The sequence below is a fragment of the Aegilops tauschii genome, chromosome 7 (assembly GCF_002575655.3).
Source record: "Aegilops tauschii subsp. strangulata cultivar AL8/78 chromosome 7, Aet v6.0, whole genome shotgun sequence".
In the NCBI taxonomy this organism is placed as follows: domain Eukaryota; kingdom Viridiplantae; phylum Streptophyta; class Magnoliopsida; order Poales; family Poaceae; genus Aegilops; species Aegilops tauschii.
Window position 1 is genome coordinate 458,910,341 of NC_053041.3, and position 12,708 is coordinate 458,923,048.

At 46.6% G+C, this 12,708-nt stretch overlaps 1 long non-coding RNA gene across 1 annotated transcript; it reads left to right on the forward strand.

Annotated features, from left to right (window-relative positions):
• The first annotated feature begins 3,011 nt into the window (after positions 1-3,011).
• LOC141027587 (uncharacterized) lies at positions 3,012-12,163 on the forward strand. Its single transcript, XR_012189234.1, has 2 exons — positions 3,012-3,468; positions 11,564-12,163. It is a non-coding gene; the product is annotated as an uncharacterized lncRNA (long non-coding RNA).
• Positions 12,164-12,708: the final 545 nt, after the last annotated feature.

The window sequence follows — 12,708 nt, forward strand, 5'->3', positions numbered from 1 at the left end:
TCTCTCTCCCTCTCTCATGTTCTTGATTCGGCACGATCTTGATGTATCGCGAGCTTTGCCATTATAGTTGGATCTTATGATGTTTCTCTTCCACTGTATTGTTTAACCTTTGTTGTAACCTATCATATCTGAGCAGTGATAATTCCCTCCTTATGTATACACCTCGATGTACAAGCTCTGTAGTAAGACCTTGTTACTAATGTTGATGACATTCTGGTAGCCACCGATGGACGAGAACTTTGCCTATTGGTCCGCCTCGCCTTGCGAGCAGGAAAATGGTTCTCTTCGTCCCTCGCCCTTGGTACCAACGTTGTTGCCAACATAAATGGCAGGCTAGCTTCTGACTTGCTGATACGTCTCCAACGTATCTATAATTTTTGATTGTTCCATGCTATTATATTATCCATCTTGGATGTTTTATATGCATTTTTATGTTGTTTTATATGATTTTTGGGACTAACCTATTAACCTAGAGCCCAGTGCCAGTTTCTGTTTTTTTTCCTTGTTTTTGAGTTTTACAGAAAAGGAATACCAAACAGAGTCCAATTGACGTGCCAATTTTTCATGATTTTTTATGGACCAAAAGAAGCCCCCGAAGTAAAAGAGTTGGGCCAGAAGAGTTCCGAGCCATCCACGAGGGTGGAGGCGCGCCCTACCCCCTGGGCGCGCCCCCTATCTCGTGGATGACTCGGAGACCCCCCTAACGTGAGACCGACGCCAAAAATTCCTATAAATACATAAACCCCCGAAAAGAAACCTAGATCAGGAGTTTCGCCCCCACAAGCCTCTGTAGCCACCAAAAACCAATCGGGACCCTGTTCTGGCACCCTGCCAGAGGGAGGATCCCTCACCGGTGGCCATCTTCATCATCCCGGCGCTCTCCATGACGAGGAGGGAGTAGTTCACCCTCGGGGCTGAGGGTATGTACCGGTAGCTATGTGTTTGATCTCTCTCTCTATCTCTCTCTCTCTCGTGTTCTTGATTTGACACGATCTTGATGTATCGTGAGCTTTGCTATTATAGTTGGATCTTATGATGTTTCTCCCCCTCTACTCTCTTGTAATGGATTGAGTTTTCCCTTTGAAGTTATCTTATCTGATTGAGTCTTTAAGGATTTGAGAACACTTGATGTATGTCTTGCATGTGCTTATCTGTGGTGACAATGGGATATTCACGTGATCTACTTGATGTATGTTCTGGTGATCAACTTGCGGGTTCAGTGACCTTGTGAACTTATGCATAGGGGTTGGCACATGTTTTCATCTTCACTCTCCGGTAGAAACTTTGGGGCACTCTTTGAAGTTCTTTGTGTTGGTTGAATAGATGAATCTGAGATTGTGTGATGCATATCGTATAATCATACCTACAGATACTTGAGGTGACATTGGAGTATCTAGGTGACATTAGGGTTTTGGTTTATTTGTGTCTTAAGGTGTTATTCTATTACGAACTCTAGGATAGATCGAACGGAAATAATAGCTTCGTGTTATTTTACTACGGACTCTTGAATAGATCGATCAGAAAGGATAACTTTGAGGTGGTTTCGTACCCTACAATAATCTCTTCGTTTGTTCTCCGCTATTAGTGACTTTGGAGTGACTCTTTGTTGCATGTTGAGGGATTGTTATATGATCCAATTATGTTATTATTATTGAGAGAACTTGCACTAGTGAAAGTATGAACCCTAGGCCTTGTTTCGAAGCATTGCAATACCATTTGTGCTCACTTTTATCATTAGTTACCTTGCTGTTTTTATATTTTTCAGATTACAAAAACCTATATCTACCATCCATATTGCACTTGTATCACCATCTCTTCACGGAAACTAGTGCACCTATACAATTTACCATTGTATTGGGTGTGTTGGGGACACAAGAGACTCTTTGTTATTTGGTTGCAGGGTTGTTTGAGAGAGACCATCTTCATCCTACGCCTCCCACGGATTGATAAACCTTAGGTCATCCACTAGAGGGAAATTTGCTACTGTCCTATAAACCTCTGCACTTGGAGGCCCAACAATGTCTACAAGAAGAAGGTTGTGTAGTAGACATCACCTGCCTTGCTATCATGACTGTGCAAAATGCTAGCGCCCTTCCCGCTTTTAACCCACGGGGTGGGCCCATAACCCACAGTTCCACATGATCAAAACCTGACTCATGTACATCCCTGTTTTCCAAAGTTGTCCCTCGCGCTTGCCTTCGTATGTAAATCAAGAGCGACCTACCTAGTGATCTATTCTGGTATCACATGCAATACTTATTCCCATTGCTCTGAACCCCTTTCACCCTCTGTTTCAGGCAACGAACGATTGCCTATCCGGTTGAAGCTTCTTATTGCACCTTCTTACCTTGCTCTCAATAACTTTCTTAAATTTCAACTCGAGATATGCCTCTATTCCACGTTCACTTAAATAGTCCCTAGGTACCTATCTTATGTTGAGCTCCGTCCTTACCGAGTCTTTCCCCTTACTCCACCCCTTAAATCTCGGGACGAGATTTCTTGTAGTGGAGGAGAATTGTGGCGCCCGGATAATTAAGCTACAGTAATCCTCTGCTAATGATGCCAGGTCGTCACTCTTACTGTTGCTAATCCTCATTTGATCCGAAGCAAAATTCCAATTCAAATTCAAATCAAAGTCCAAATTCAATTTTCTCAAACACGCAAAATAAAATGTTAAAAGTGTGGGAAATATTCCATAAATAATTATGGTGGTGACCCAACACTTTTGTAAAGTATTTTAATGCTATTTTGTGTTTATAACAGTGGCTAAAAATAATTATTAAATGCTTTTTAAATTATAAAATCACTAAAATATTTTATTTGAACCTCAAACTAAATATTGCAGTGGTATAATTAGTAAAACTAATTTAGGTGTTGTTCCTATATTTTATAAAGCTGATTTCTATTCAAAAATAAAAGAAAACTAAAACTGTAAAAAGAAAACAACAAAAAAAAGACAAAGGGAAAACTCCCCTGTTTTCCCCGGGCCTAGCCCACCAGGAGCAAAGCTCACGTGGCCCAGCTGCCCCTCCCATTGTCCTCTTCCTCGCTACAGGAGGGGGCAACCGTGGATGCCTCTGATGCCCGCCATGGCCTCGGTACGTCGCCGTGGCGGCCATCCTGCGCCTCTCCCCGTTTCCCCCGCGCGTATAAGACCTCTCCGGCCTTGTCGACGAACCCTAGATCCCCAAACGCCCCTCTCCCTACTCCATCTCCTCGATCTGGAAGGACCCAAGCCGCCGCCGCCATTGAGACCCTTGCCCGCGTGGCCACCGTCGCCCCCGTGCCGTGAGAGGCTGTCCAGCGGAAGAGCTGTCGTCAACTACGTCGTCTTGGAGGAGCCGTTCGAGCTGGAGATCCCCGCGGTGCCCGATCCGTCCTCGTCTTCCCCGTTCCCCGCCGTTGCGTCTCCGTCTCCTCCCCGACCGGCCTCGTCGAGCCTCGCCGCCCTTGTTCCCCTGCTCGTGGGTGAGCTCACCCTCCCTTCCTTCGTTCGCCTTTCTTCCACTCGCTGTAGACGCTGTAGGTCCCCGTCCCATCTCCCCTGCTCGCAGTCGCGCCCGTCGCGCCCGAGCACATGCTCGCCGCGCGTACTCGTGCCCTTGGCTGCCCACGGGCCTCTCTGGCCGCCCCTACCCCGCAGGTCCCGCGCCCGCCGCGCCCCTGTTGGCCACCCCGCGGCCCTGCGCGTGGCCTACGCGGCCTGCCGTTGCCACTGCCGCTCCTCTGCATCTACTGCTGCCACTACGACGCTGTCGCTGCTCCGCAGCCGCCTGTGCCGCATCGCTCTGCCCGTGCAGCCACCTGCCGGCGCCCGGTGCCGCGCCCCTGCCTGCCTCCACACGCGCAGCCCCCGCCGCTCTTGCTGCTACCGCCACCGCGTGCGGCCGGCCTGCGCTTGTCCGCGCCGCGCTGACCCCTACCCTCCGACGTCGTAGCCGCCCCGTCGTTGGCGTCCTCCGGCAGCGCAGCTCTGCCACAGCCACCTCGCCGTCGCCGCGACCCGCTGCTGCGTTAGTTGCAGCCGGCGCCGCCCCTTCACGCCCGCTCGCTCGCCCGCTCCTGCCACGCACTGCCGATCCCCGGGGTACTCGCCCGCTGCCGCCGCTGTTTGCCGGCTGGGCGTCGAGGCCACCGGCGCGCTCCGACGCCTGTACGCCCCGGCCGCGCCCCTCGGGCACGGGCGCCCGCACCCGCAGCCCCGTTAGCCCGCGCCCGCCTCTGGCCCAATGCCAGGTGGGCCCCAACCCTATATAAAAAGGGAACAAAAAATATTTTAAATAAATAATATTAATATAATTAATTAGTTAAGTGATCAATTAACTTTAACTTAATTAGCCTAATTACCTAATTTAGTTAATTAAAATTGTTAGTTTAGTTAGCTCAATGAGAGATGCATCCCAGTGCTCCGTTTGACTACTAAATGGCCAGTGTTGACTGCTGACGTCATGATGACGTCAGGCTGGTGTCATCATTTCTTTTTCTATTGATAATAAATTTAGAAAATGTTTAAAACTTTGAAAAATCATGGAAAAATAATCCGTAGCTCGGATTAAAAAGTGTTATACATGAAAGTTGCTCAGAACGATGAGGCGAATCCGATTACACGGCCCGTTCGTCCGCCACATGTCCCTAGCATAGCGAACATGCAACCGTCCCCTCTCTTTCATCTGTCCGAAAAATGCCTAACCCCGGGAAAACTTTCCCGGATGTTATCCCCCTTTGCCGGTATCGTATAGCATTGCATTAGAACACCCCTAGCACCGCATATCGTCATGTCATGCACTTGTTTGCTTATATTTGCTGTTTCTTCTCCCTCTTCTCCCTGGTAGACCTCAAGACCGCTGCTGATGCCGCGGTGATCGACTATGTCGACGACGACCCCTTCTTCCCTTTTAGCGGAGCTTCGAGGCAAGCCCCCCTTTGATCATACCGATATCACCCATTCCATTCTCTCATGCTTGCATTAGATTTTGCTACTGCTATTGGTTGCTCCTATTCTGATGCATAGCCTGCTTTTGTAACCTTCTCATTGTACTTTACCTGCTTATCCTAAACTGCTTAGTATAGGTTGGTTAGTGATCCATCAGTGACCCCCACCTTGTCCTTGTTGCCCCTGCTTCATCATCGACGACTCGAGCAACATGATCGACGACCAGAGCCCGACACCTCACATCACATCACGCTCCTTCTGTTGCTCGACTCTGCAGAGTTACCATCGAGTGCCGAGGGTGGTACCTCATACATCACTCGTGATGAGATCTCTGTAGTGTAGCTATTCGGTCGTGGTCATCGAGGGTGATTCCTCCTTAACCATTTCCGTACGACTCTGTCGTGCAACCCCTCAAGTGTGAACCTCGAGGGTGGTTCCTCTTACGTTCACCTTGATGATTACATTGAGTGGAATCCATCGAGGGTGATTCCTCGGGTTTTCCCCTTGATGTTTGGACACACGGTTACCTTGACTTTACTTGAGACCTTTGGGAAAGTCGGGAGGGCCCAGAGAGCACCCGCAAGATGATTACATGGCACGGCCGAGCATTCTGGGCCCTTGCCGTAAGTCCACGAGGCGACGGGGTCACATTATCGTGAGTCTCTGCTTGTCTCCGCAAGCTAATAATACACTATGGTTTGGGTATTTGTTCTGAGTTGGCATTTGGCCTTTACGCACTAACCACCACGCGAGAATAGTTATGGGCCTCAACGACGTAGTATTAGGCGAAGCTTTGTCAAACGTCCAGTTCAGCATTGCGGCACGGCTGGGCCGACACCATCCTGTAGTGGTGGAGCCTGGATCTGCCCTGCTCGCAGCGTCCCGGAGTACAACGGGCGATGGGCCCGGACCCCGGAGTGCTTAGGATGTAGACCAGCAGGGACCTCTCTGCTGAGCCTAGGTAGGGCTACGACGTGTTGATCTTCCGAGGCCGGGCATTGATCCAGAAAAGTGTGTCCGGCCAGAGTAATCAAGCGTGTTGGAAAACGTGGTGCACCCCTGCAGGGAAGATTATCTATTAATAGTCGTGTCTACGGTAACGGACGTTCAGACTTATATCCTGATTTTTTACAACTAGAAATGGATACTTGAGATATGTGGCTCCGGGATTGCTTTCTCGCAGGGGGTCGAGGAAGGATCTCTGGTCATTAATGCTACAACATGCTTGTTAATTATAAACTGCTATTCTTTACTCTTCTACATGCTGCAAGATGCTTGGAGCTGCTTGAAGATGCTAGTCTTCGATAGGCTAGGCCTTCCCCTCTATTCTGGCATTCTGTAGTTCGATCCACAGATACAACCCTTCCTTTTGATACCAATGCATACTTAATATAGATCGGATGCTTGCGAGTACTTTGGATGAGTACCCGCGGTTGCTTTGCTACCCCTTTTCCCCCTTCTTTCTTCTTTTCGGTTGTTGCAACCAGTTGGTGGAGCCCAGGAGCCAGATGCCACCGCCTACGGATGCAACTACGTGGAGACCGCCGACGACCAGGAGTAGTTAGGAGGTCCCAGGCAGGAGGCCTTGCCTCTTCGATCGTTGTTGCTTTTGTGTTTGCCTTCTTAATGTTGGGAAACGCAGTAATTTCAAAAAAAATCCTACGCACACGCAAGATCCATCTAGGTGACGCATAGCAACGAGAGGGGAGAGTGTTGTCCACGCACCCTCGTAGACCGAAAGCGGAAGCGTTATGACAACGCGGTTGATGTAGTCGTACGTCTTCACGATCCGACCGATCCTAGTACCGAAAGTACGGCACCTCCGCGATCTGCACACATTCAGCTTAGTGACGTCCCACGAACTCTAGATCCAGCTGAGTGTCGAGGGAGAGCTTCGTCAGCACGACGGCGTGATGACGGTGATGATGAAGTTACCGACGCAGGGCTTCGCCTAAGCACTACAAAGATATGACCGAGGTGGAAATCTGTGGAGGGGGGCACCGCACACGGCTAAGACAACTGACAACTTGTGTGTCTATGGGGTGCCCCCTTCCCCCGTATATAAAGGAGTGGAGGAGGGGGAGGGCCGGCCCTCGCATGGCGCGCCCCAAGGGGAGTCCTACTCCCACCGGGAGTAGGATTCCCCCCCCCCTTCCCTAGTTGGAGTAGGAGAGGAAGGAGGAGAGAGGGAGAAGGAAAGGGGGGCGCCGCCCCCCTTCCCTAGTCCAATTCGTACCCAAGGGGAAGGGGGCGTGTGGCCTGCCCTGGCCGCCCCTCTCTCTCTCCACTAAGGCCCATATGGCCCATTAGACTCCCCGGGGGGTTCCGGTAACCCCCCGGTACTCCGGTAATTGCCCGAACTCACCCAGAACCATTCCGAAGTCCAAATATAGTCGTCCAATATATCAATCTTTATGTCTCGGCCATTTTGAGATTCCTCGTCATGTCCGTGATCACATCCGGGACTCCAAACAACATTCGGTACATCAAAACACATAAACTCATAATACCGATCGTCACCGAACGTTAAGCGTGCGGACCCTACGGGTTCCAGAACTATGTAGACATGACCGAGACTCATCTCCGGTCAATAACCAATAGCGGAACCTGGATGTTCATATTGGTTCCTACATATTCTACGAAGATCTTTATCGGGCAAACCGCATAACAACATACGTTGTTCCCTTTGTCATCGGTATGTTACTTGCCCGAGATTCGATCATCGGTATCTCAATACCTAGTTCAACCGGCAAGTCTCTTTACTCATTCCGTAATGCATCATCCCGTGACTAACTCATTAGTCACATTGCTTGCAAGGCTTATAGTGATGTGCATTACCGAGAGGGCCCAGAGATACCTCTCCGAAACACGGAGTGACAAATCCTAATCTCGATCTATGCCAGCCCAACAAACACCATTGGAGACACCTGTAGAGCATCTTTATAATCACCCAATTACGTTGTGATGTTTGATAGCACACGAAGTGTTCCTCCGGTATTCGGGAGTTAAATCTCATAGTCATAGGAACATGTATAAGTCATGAAGAAAGCAATAGCAACAAACTAAACGATCATCGTGCTAAGCTAACGGATGGGTCAAGTCAATCATATCATTCTCTAATGATGTGATCCCGTTAATCAAATGACAACTCATGTCTATGGCTAGGAAACTTAACCATCTTTGATTCAACGAGCTAGTCAAGTAGAGGCATACTAGTGACACTCTGCTTGTCTATGTATTCACACATGTACTAAGTTTCCGGTTAATACAATTCTAGCATGAATAATAAACATTTATCATGATATAAGGAAATATAAATAACAACTTTATTATTGCCTCTAGGGCATATTTCTTTCAGTCTCCCACTTGCACTAGAGTCAATGATTCTAACACCCATGGAGTCTTGGTGCTGATCATGTTTTGCTCATGAGAGAGGCTTAGTCAACGGGTCTGCAACATTCAGATCCGTATGTATCTTGCAAATCTCTATGTCTCCCTCCTTGACTTGATTGCTGATGGAATTGAAGCGCCTCTTGATATGCTTGGTTCTCTTCTAAAATCTGGATTCCTTTGCCAAGGCAATTGCACCAGTATTGTCACAAGAGTTTTTCATTAGACTCGATGCACTAGGTATGACACCTAGATCGGATATGAACTCCTTCATCCAGACTCCTTCATTTGCTGCTTCCAAAGTAGCCATGTACTCCGCTTCACACGTAGATCCCGCCACGATGCTTTGTTTAGAATTGCACCAACTGACAGCTCCACCTTTCAATGTAAATACGTATCCGTTTTGTGACTTAGAGTCATCCGGATCAGTGTTAAAGCTTGCATCGACGTAACCATTTACGACGAGCTCTTTGTCACCTCCATAAACGAGAAACATATCCTTAGTCCCTTTCAGGTATTTCAGGATGTTCTTGACCGCTGTCCAGTGATTCACTCCTGGATTACTTTGGTACCTCCCTGCTAAACTAATAGCAAGGCACACATCAGGTTGGGTACACAACATTGCATACATGATAGAACCTATGGCTGAAGCATAGGGAATGACTTTCATTTTCTCTCTATCTTCTGCAGTGGTCGGGCATTGAGGCTGACTCAACTTCACACCTTGTAACACAGGCAAGAACCCTTTCTTTGCTTCATCCATTTTGAACTTCTTCAAAACTTTATCAAGGTATGTGCTTTGTGAAAGTCCAATTAAGCGTCTTGATCTATCTCTATAGATCTTGATGCCCAATATATAAGCAGCTTCACCGAGGTTTTTCATTGAAAAACTCTTATTCAAGTATCCTTTTATGCTATCTAGAAATTCTATATCATTCCCAATCAATAATATGTCATCCACATATAATATTAGAAATGCTATAGAGCTCCCACTCACTTTCTTGTAAATACAAGCTTCTCCAAAAGTCTATATAAAACCATATGCTTTGATCACACTATCAAAACGTTTATTCCAACTCCAAGATGCTTGCACCAGTCCATAAATGGATCGCTGGAGCTTGCACACTTTGTTAGCATCCTTTGGATTGATAAAACCTTCGGGTTGCATCATATACAACTCTTCTTCCAGAAATCCATTCAGGAATGCAGTCTTTACATCCATTTGCCAAATTTCATAATCATAAAATGCAGCTATTGCTAACATGATTCAGACGGACTTAAGCATCGCTACGGGTGAGAAGGTCTCATCGTAGTCAACTCCTTTAACTTGTCGAAAACCTTTCGCAACAAGTCGAGCTTTGTAGACAGTAACATTACCGTTAGTGTCAGTCTTCTTTTTGAAGATCCATTTATTCTCTATGGCTTGCCGATCATCGGGCAAGTCAACCAAAGTCCACACTTTGTTCTCATACATGGATCCCATCTCAGATTTCAAGGCCTCAAGCCATTTCACGGAATCTGGTCTCATCATTGCTTCCTCATAGTTCGTAGGTTCGTCATGGTCAAGTAACATGACCTCCAGAACTGGATTACCGTACCACTCTGGTGCGGATCTTACTCTGGTTGACCTACGAGGTTTAGTAGTAACTTGATCTGAAGTTACATGATCATCATCATTAGCTTCCTCACTAATTGGTGTAGTAGTCACATGAACTGATTTCTGTGATGAACTACTTTCCAATAAGGGAGCAGGTACAGTTACCTCATCAAGTTCTACTTTCCTCCCACTCACTTCTTTCGAGAGAAACTCCTTCTCTACAAAGGATCCATTCTTAGCAACGAATGTCTTACCTTCGGATCTATGATAGAAGGTGTACCCAACAGTCTCCTTTTGGGTATCCTATGAAGACACATTTCTCCGATTTGGGTTCGAGCTTATCAGGTTGAAGCTTTTTCACATAAGCATCGCAGCCCCAAACTTTAAGAAACGACAATTTGGGTTTCTTGCCAAACCACAGTTCATAAGGTGTTGTCTCAGCGGATTTAGATGGTGCCCTATTTAACGTGAATGCAGCCGTCTCTAAAGCACAACCCCAAAACGATAGCGGTAAATCAGTAAGAGACATCATAGATCGCACCATATCTAATAAAGTGCGGTTATGATGTTCGGACACACCATTACGATGTGGTGTTCCAGGTTGCGTGAGTTGTGAAACTATTCCACCTCGTTTCAAATGAAGACCAAACTCGTAACTCAAATATTCTCCTCCACGATCAGATTGCAGAAACTTTATTTTCTTGTTACGATGATTTTCCACTTCACTCTGAAATTCTTTGAACTTCTCAAATGTTTCAGACTTATGTTTCATCAAGTAGATATACTCATATCTGCTCAAATCATCTGTGAAGGTCAGAAAATAACGATACCCGCCGCGAGCCTCAATATTCATCGGACCACATACATCAGTATGTATGATTTCCAACAAATCTGTTGCTCGCTCCATTGTTCCAGAGAACGGAATTTTAGTCATCTTGCCCATGAGGCATGGTTCGCAAGTACCAAGTGATTCCAAAAGTCCATCAAAATGGAGTTTCTTCATGCGCTTTACACCAATATGACCCAAACGGCAGTGCCACAAATAAGTTGCACTATCAATATCAACTCTGCATCTTTTGGCTTTCAATATTATGAATATGTGTGTCACTACTATCGAGATTCAACAAAAATAGACCACTCTTCAAGGGTGCATGACCATAAAAGATATTACTCATATAAATAGAACAACCATTATTCTTGGATTTAAATGAATAACCGTCTCGCATCAAACAAGATCCAGATATAATGTTCATGCTTAACGCTGGCACCAAATAACAATTATTCAGGTCTAAAACTAATCCCGAAGGTAGATGTAGAGGCAGCGTGCCGACGGCGATCACATCGACTTTGGAACCATTTCCCACGCGCATCGTCACCTCGTCCTTAGCCAATCTTCGCTTAATCCGTAGTCCCTGTTTTGAGTTGCAAATATTAGCAACAGAACCAGTATCAAATACCCAGGTACTACTGCGAGTATTAGTAAGGTACACATCAATAACATGTATATCACATATACCTTTGTTCACCTTGCCAACTAATACGTCCATTTTGCATCATGCTTTTATATCGATATTTATTGCATTATGGGCTGTTATTACACGATATGTCACAATACTTATGCCTATTCTCTCTTATTTTACAAGGTTTACATGAAGAGGGAGAATGCCGACAGCTGGGATTCTGGGCTGGAAAAGGAGCAAATATTAGAGACCTATTCTGCACAGCTCCAAAAGTCCTGAAACTTCACGGAGGTAGTTTTTGGAATTAATAAAAAATACCGGCGAAAGAATCAACCAGAGGGGGGCCACCCACCATCCACGAGGGTGGGGGGCGTGCCCTACCCCCTGGGCGCGCCCCCTGCCTCGTGGGCCCCCTGGCAGGCCTCCGGTGCCCATCTTCTGCTATATGAAGTCTTTTACCCTGGAAAAAAAAATCAGAAGCAAGCTTTCGGGACAAAACACCGCCGCCACGAGGCGGAACCTTGGAGGAACCAATCTAGGGCTCCGGCGGAGCTGTTCTGCCGGGGAAACATCCCTACGGGAGGGGGAAATCATCGCCATCGTCATCACCAATGATCCTCTCATCGGGAGGGGGTCAGTCTCCATCAACATCTTCACCAGCACCATCTCCTCTAAAACCCTAGTTCATCTCTTGTATCCAATCTTTGTCCCAAAACCTCAGATTGGTACATGTGGGTTGCTAGTAGTGTTGATTACTCCTTATAGTTGATGCTAGTTTGTTTATTTGGTGGAAGATCATATGTTCAGATCCTTTATGCATATTAATACCCCTCTGATTATGAACATGAATATGATTTGTGAGAAGTTAAGTTTGTTCCTGAGGACATGGGAGAAGTCTTGCTATAAGTAGTCATGTGAATTTGGTATTCGTTCGATATTTTGATGAGATGTATGTTGTCTTTCCTCTAGTGGAGTTATGTGAACGTCTGCTACCTCTTGAGCACTGCGTTGGTTTTCCCTTGAAGAGGAAAGGGTGATGCAGTAAAGCAGCGTAAGTATTTCCCTCAGTTTTTGAGAACCAAGGTATCAATCCAGTAGGAGGCCACGCACGAGTCCCTCACACCTAAACAAACAAATAAAATCCTCGCAACCAATGCAATAAAGGGGTTGTCAATCCCTTCACGGTAACTTACGAAAGTGAGATCTGATAGATATAATAAGATAATATTTTTGGTATTTTTATGATAAAGATGCAAAGTATAGAAAGCGAAATAAAAACGGCGCCAGAAATAGCTTGTTGTCGGGAGATTAAATATGATGGAAAATAG